The following is a 5,895-nucleotide window of genomic DNA, read 5'->3' as shown; positions in this document are numbered from 1 at the left end:
TTCTTTCAGTAGTGAAATAAATGTGATTGGTTGATTACTAAATGAAAAAACCATTATGGTTTGTATTAACATGGTTTGTTGGATGTTAGTTTTTGGTTGGATGCATCATGCACGATGTAACACCACATTATAGTGTTAACATGGTTTGTTGTTTGCAACCAAATTGAAATAAATGAAGCATGTATGTGCAGGTCTTAATTTGATCACTACAATCTCACTTTATATTGCATTAAAGCTGGTTGTCAAAACCATTCAGTTGACCCTTTTAAAATATTTATTTATCTCTACAATATATAAAACTTGAGTTAGGGATCTCTTAAATTTTAAGAGGTACCTAACTTGTTGCTTATTGTATAACATGCTATGCATAGATTTAAGAAATTTTAAATGTAATGTTGTCTTTATAGCACAACATGTACATGGATGGTTACTTTAGTTTCTTACATAATAGTTTCGATTTTAATCCTCTAACTTTAATAAAATTTTGTTAATTTATAGAATGGTTACACGTCTACCCCTTATTTAAAACAAATTACCTCCACGACTTTTAAACGTTCATAACTTTTTCACAAGTTAATATTTTCTTAAGAAAAATATTCTATAAAAAAGAACATTTTATTCTCTTTAATATGAGTATGATATTGCTAGACTTTATTAATTCAAAAAATTTAACATTTACGTGATTACCGGTTTGTAACGACAATGGGTCAGGTCAGGTCAGGCGGTTTGAATCATGGGTCAAAATGAATTAGAGTCGGAACATGTCAATACAAAGCTGGTTAATTTGGTTCGGGTCGGGATGGGTTCAGGTCAAAAGGGGTCATGTCAAAAGGGTATCGGGTCGAAACGGCTTTCGAGTTAAAACGGTGTCTGGTCCAGATGGGTTTCGGGTCAAAACGGGGTGGTTTGAAAATCGATTTATTTGAAATTGTTGTACATTTTAGGCATCAGTTCCGTGATGACATTGTTTACACGTACCATACCAGATAAACACGTGTCCAACATCATGTAACGAGCATTACCCAACCTTGGTAAGCGCCCAACACCACGTAACGCACAAGTAATCAACGTGAGTTACACACATGATGTCGGTTAAGTATGTTTAATGCATGTAACATGCATTCAGGTGCCGGTTATGCGTGTTCAACTGTCAGTTACACACGTACTGGCTTTGCACGTGTTACGCGTCCAATTTCGAGTTACGAACGCACCTTCATCGGGTTTGCGCACGTACTCCGCTGCATAGTGCGGGCACCTGACTAGTACAAAGAATATGGGGCGGACAACTATGTCTTTTACGGTTAGAACATAGAAGTGGTAAGATCTACTCATTTACTTATGAAAGGGTTCATAGCCAAATAGTTGATTTTTTAAATTTTAATTTTCTATATTTCAATGGTAACGTGTGGTTGTTAGAACTAAAAAAAATGTATATAATTTATTACGCTACGGGTACAAAACTAGTTCTTTAGGTTTTTGAAGATGTTAATTTTGAATTTTTGATTAAAAGTAGATAAAGTTTGTTTTAGTTTATTTACTTATATGTATCGGGTTAGTTAAGATAAACTTAGATTGATTGTTTAAATGCTAGGAGATAATTGTAAACTTTATTTACGATCTGTTTGATAATTATTAGGAAATTAGAGTTAAAATAGGATACAGGTTTGTTGTTAGTATATACGAAAAAAGTTGTGTTAACACAAAAATATAGTGTTCGTCAATCCAATTTCCCAAACAGTTTTAACTTATGGGAAACGTAAATCAAACACCCACAACAACTTGAAGATGAAGACTCATCATCGTTATCATCATCATCATCCATATTCACCTGCGAGATCTGTATCGAGCTCGTAACACTTCCCAACACCAAATTCAACAACAATAACCTATGCACTCACCCTTTTTGCACCGATTGCATCATCAAATACATCCAAGTAAAGCTCGAAGACAACGTATCCGGCATCAAGTGCCCTGCACTCGACTGCCATCACTCTCTGGACCCGTTATCATGTCGCCCGAAAGTTACACGCCAACTTTTTGATAAATGGTGCGACGTGCTCTGTGACTCGGCCGTGCTAGAGCTTGACCTGGTTTACTGCCCAAATAGAGAGTGTTCGGCTTTGGTTACCAACGAGTGTGGTGGTGGAAGTAAGTTGAAGAGATGTGTGTGTCCCAATTGCAAGAAACCATTTTGTTTTCGATGCAAGATTCCATGGCATGATGGTTACACGTGTGAAGAGGGTAGGGGAATTGGGGATCAAGACGATGTCGCTTTTGCTGTTTTGTCCAAGAGGAAGAAGTGGATGAGATGCCCCGGGTGTAGACATTGTGTTGAGCGTGTCGAAGGCTGCCCCTTTGTTCGATGCAGGTAATTAATTCTCTCGCAGTGCTTTAAAGATTAAGTGAAAAAGAGAAACATAAGTGTTTACGCGTTGAAAATTGGTCATGTATAAAACAGCATTCTTTCTACAAAAAAATAATGAATGTATGATACATCTAATTGTTTTCGTGTTAGTTAAATTGATTTAAATAAGCTGCAGATTCAAAACACCCCTAGCTATTTCTTTTTAATTTTTCTGTTTGTTTATTTGTATTGATCATTGTGGAAAGACAGATTTACAAAAATTGTCCTTTATGTTTATCTCAAATTTCATTGGTGGTCATTTATCTTTCAAATTGATGTTTATTATCCTTTACTTTTTAAAAAGTAACATCTTTTATCCTTTAGGCCTAACTCAGTTAAAAAATCTTATTAAGTCAGGTCATGTGCTTCTCACATGGGGGTATTTCCGTCATTTCAAGTCCGGTTATGATTTCCCCCAATAAAAACAATTTAATTAAATTATATATAAATATTATTTATCCAAACCCCACCTCCCCACACCCGTTGTTCTTGTGCCTCCACTGCCACCACACGTTCATCTCCGGCAGCCACCACCACCTTCTTCTCCGGTGAGCCACCACCACTGCAACCGAAAGTCACCACCACATCTAGCTCGCCACAACAATTAGCTTACTCTCATCTACAAAAATGTCGAACAACCCCATCTTCAAATCCCTGGAAACCCTAAACCTCTTGCTGGAAATCCTTCCTCTTCGGCACCAAGCAACCCGAATATTTCCTCAAGTAAAATCACAGCAGTAACATTAAACGCAGACTGTGTCCTCAAATCATAATTTAAAGAAACCCCCAATTTTAGTTACGTGCCCTAGTTTTAACGAAACCCCCAATTTGAAGTCACCTTGAAATCCGACGACGAATCCGGTCGATTAGCCTCCAATATCGATTGTCAAAACTATATTAGTGTAAATCGTGTGGAAATGTAACACACCGAGGTAAGTAAAGCGAGCTTCTTTGTATCCCGAAACGATGTCCACATGGAAACCTAAGTTTTAGTGGATTCGCAGGTGGATGATTCGCACATGGGACTGTTGAAAGACGATTTTGTAGATGGGGTGAACCAACTGTGGTGTTGGTGGTTTTCCGATGGGTAGCGGTGGTGATTTCTGTCGTCGAAGAAGACGATGGTGGTGGGCTCGCCGGAGATGGAGGTTTGTGGCAGTGGTGGTATTTTAGTATTGGGGAAGACGTAGTGGTATTTTAGTAGTACAGGTTTTAACATAAATTAATATATATTATAAATATAAATATATATAAATTAAATTGTTTTTAATTATAAAAACGTTTCTTTGAAATAAGTTAGTGAAATTACCAATGTACCCTCACGTGCAAGTCACATGACCTGACTTAACGAGATTTTTTAACTGGGTTAGGCCTAAAGGACAAAAGATGTTACTTTTTAAAACGTAAAGGATAATAAACATCAATTTGAAAGATAAAGTACCACTAGTGAAATTTGGGGTAAACATAAAGGACAATTTCTGTAATTCTGTCTTGTGGAAAAGAGACTGATTATGATTTTGAATAATTCTTGGTACAGATGTGGAATTAATTTCTGCTACAATTGTGGTAAAAAGTTGCATCATGAACATTGGTGCAATTGTCTAAGAAGTGCTTCATATTGTATATTAATTTCTTGCTACGGCATAGCTTTTTGTGCTTGTTTACTTTTTGTTTTAGGTGTATTGTTGACTATTCTTTATCTAGGCGTGGTTCGACTGATCAAATAAACTGGAGCTTGGGCTCTTAGGCCATCGAAATTTGTAGGGTTACTTTCGATTCTTTCATGTCTCCGTTGTTAATCAATCTCTTGAATATTCTCTTATGACTTAATGTCTTTGTGTTTTTTTTCTCTTTATAACAAATTAGGCGTTAACGGGTGATTTACGTTTTAGCTGACTAGTTCCTCGTCAATGGCAATTGGTAAAACTTAAACCCTATATATACTATATAAGGATAGAGCATGTGTGATACACGGATTATTAAAAATATAAAACAAAAAAGTTAAATCTTTCTCTACTAATAAAATGAAATATTGGTTGTCACATGTCAGTCTCATATTAATTCATGATCATGTTTTTACTCTTAAAATCTTAATCTTTAATCTTTTTAATTCTAGATATATTCATGGGATAAAATAATTTGTTATTGGGGTTATCAAATAAAACCATGTCATATAATTGTCTTTTATTATTGAAAACTAATATAATTATGTGTATATTATGTGGTCAGTCTTTCTATATTTATAATATAAACTGATTATTTCCTTTCGAGAAAAATTCTTTCATTCTAAACAAATATCCTGGATAACAACTAAAATTTAAATTTTAAAAGTGTCGACAGTGATGATGATGATAATAATAATAATATGTATATGTATATGTATATGTGTGTATGTTAATACAGTAACGAGGAGATGGTAACGATATAAGCAACTAGATGGTTCCGCGAGAAGTCCTGGTAATTTGTTCTAATTATTAAAGTATAACCAACATAAACATCATAACGAGGTAAAATAAAGGAAAAACATGAAACATGATATGACGGGTTTATAACGGATTTAGGGATCGTTAAAGAGTTTATTATATTTTATAGAATATTTGATAATAGTGTAGTTAAGGTTTTATTAGTTCAATTATTATAATAAAGGAAACAATCATTTTTGATTTGTAAACGATATTTATAAGGTTTAACCAGGGATGACTATAAATAGTGGTGAGTGAACATAGGCTCCTCAATTGTGGCATCCAAAAACACCGAACCACACTACAACAAAAAGGGTTTTTTAGTACGCACAAAAGCGTCCTAAAACGCTATTTTATAGGATCTTTCATTTAATAGGACCAACGAGAAAAGCGTTTCATGTAAAAGGGTCGTAATAAGTCTCGAAACTCAAAAAGCGTCCTGATATCCCAAATAAGATTATGAAACCAATTTTATGGTCACATAAAATATTCATTAGCAACCCAAAAAGTGTCCCAATAAAAACATATTAGGATACTTTTATAATGTTTTAACATGTGCTTTACCTAGCTTTAATCTTTTGAAACACATACAAGCGTCCTTAAAAATTAATTTATAAGACCCTTATAATGTAACATTATAGGTATTTTAGTACCAAGAAAAAAGTTTTGATATCCCAAATAAGATTATAAAACCAATTTTATGGTCGCATAATATATTCATTAACAACCCAAAAAGCGTCTCAATAAAAACATATTAGGACACTTTTACAATATTTTGACATGTGCTTACCTAATCACTAGTACAAAAAAAGTGAGCAAATATGACGTTTTTCAATCAAATATGGCGGCAAATCAACCGCCTTAAAAGACAAATAAAAACATAGCTAGAACAGAAAAAGTGAGCAAATAAGCAACATATCCAAACAATGAACCATTTTACAAATAGCTAGAACAACTAAAGCATCCATCTTGACCATTAGTCTAATTATTCATTTTTTTAACATACATATTATTAAAGCATTCAGTTTA

The 5,895-nt window shown here is 34.2% G+C and overlaps 1 pseudogene; it reads left to right on the top strand.

The window, feature by feature from the left end:
* The first annotated feature begins 1,747 nt into the window (after positions 1-1,747).
* On the top strand, positions 1,748-2,603 carry LOC143573147 (E3 ubiquitin-protein ligase RSL1-like; annotated as a pseudogene).
* Positions 2,604-5,895: the final 3,292 nt, after the last annotated feature.

The sequence above is a fragment of the Bidens hawaiensis genome, unplaced genomic scaffold (assembly GCF_021521415.1).
Source record: "Bidens hawaiensis isolate Kalapana, Puna unplaced genomic scaffold, B.hawaiensis_p1.1 tig00026215_1, whole genome shotgun sequence".
In the NCBI taxonomy this organism is placed as follows: Eukaryota; Viridiplantae; Streptophyta; class Magnoliopsida; order Asterales; family Asteraceae; genus Bidens; species Bidens hawaiensis.
This window is presented reverse-complemented; position numbering and strand designations above follow the sequence as displayed.